General features: G+C 36.9%; 1 pseudogene; it reads right to left on the reverse strand.

Annotated features, from left to right (window-relative positions):
* Window positions 1-299: 299 nt before the first annotated feature.
* The window catches only part of LOC107856435, a 6,770-nt pseudogene continuing 5,821 nt past the window's right edge, over window positions 300-1,248 (reverse strand).

The following is a 1,248-nucleotide window of genomic DNA, read 5'->3' on the forward strand; positions in this document are numbered from 1 at the left end:
TACTGTGGTCATTTTAGTCCCCAAAAGAGTGCAACCCGATACGCTAAAAGACTTCAGACCTATTGTTTGTTACACAACCATCTATAAAGTCATATCCAAGATTATCAATGGTAGAATACAAGGTGTTCTGAATGATATAGTGGGTCCAATTCAGTCTGCATTTGTCCCAGGGAGACAAATTAATGAAAATACTATTCTTAGCCATGAATTGGTGAAAGGATATACCAGAAAGTAGATATCTCCAAGATGTATGATCAAAGTGGACCTCCAAAAAGCCTATGACTCTATAGAGTGGCAATTTATTGAGCAAATCTTGAAAGAATTTGGGTTTCCTTTGAAGATGTGTACCTGGATTATGAAATGCATAAGAACTGTGCAGTACACATTCAATGTCAATAGGAAACTAACTACTACTATCCAGGCCAAGAGAGGTTTGAGACAAGGGGACCCAATGTCCCTGTACATATTTGATTTAGTGATGGAGTATATGAATAGGTGTCTTAAGGAAGAAAGAGCCTGACTATATTTATCATCCAAGGTGCAAGAAGTTAGACATAACACATCTCTGTTTTGCAGATGATTTGCTACTGTTTGCAAAAGAAGATGTGTTGTCAGTGACTAGATTGAAAGAAAAGTTTGAAATGTTCTCTACAGCATCGGGATTGAAATCAAACTTATCTAAGAGTCAAGTGTTCTTTGATGTAGTAAATCAGAACATTCAGTAGCAAATTCTACAGGTATTGAAGTTCGAGAAAGGAGAGCTACCATTTAAATACCTTGGTGTTCCTTTATCTACTAAGAGACTTACAGTGCAACAATGTAAGCCATTAGTAGAAAGAATCACAACAAGAATCACAAGCTGGATGGCAAGAAGCTTGTCGTATGCTGGCAGATTACAACTAATCAAAACAATCCTATATGGAATACAATCCTACTGGTTTCAAGTGTTTCTAATGCCTAAAAAAGTCATAAAACTTATTGAAGCAACTTGCAGGAGCTTTTTATGGTCTGGAGAAGATGTAATCACTAGAAAAGCTTTGGTAGCTTAGGAGAAACTATGTCTACCTAAAATAGCAGGAGGACTAAATGTGATAAATCTCTACATATGGAATCAGGCAGCCATTTGCAAACTGCTTTGGGCTCTTAGCCAAAACAAGGAGAAATTGTGGATAGCCTGGATACACCATTATTATATTAAGAAACAAAACCTGTTTGATATGAATATCCCTCAGCAAGCGTGTTGGATGA

The sequence above is a fragment of the Capsicum annuum genome, chromosome 4, assembly GCF_002878395.1.
Source record: "Capsicum annuum cultivar UCD-10X-F1 chromosome 4, UCD10Xv1.1, whole genome shotgun sequence".
Taxonomy (NCBI): domain Eukaryota; kingdom Viridiplantae; phylum Streptophyta; class Magnoliopsida; order Solanales; family Solanaceae; genus Capsicum; species Capsicum annuum.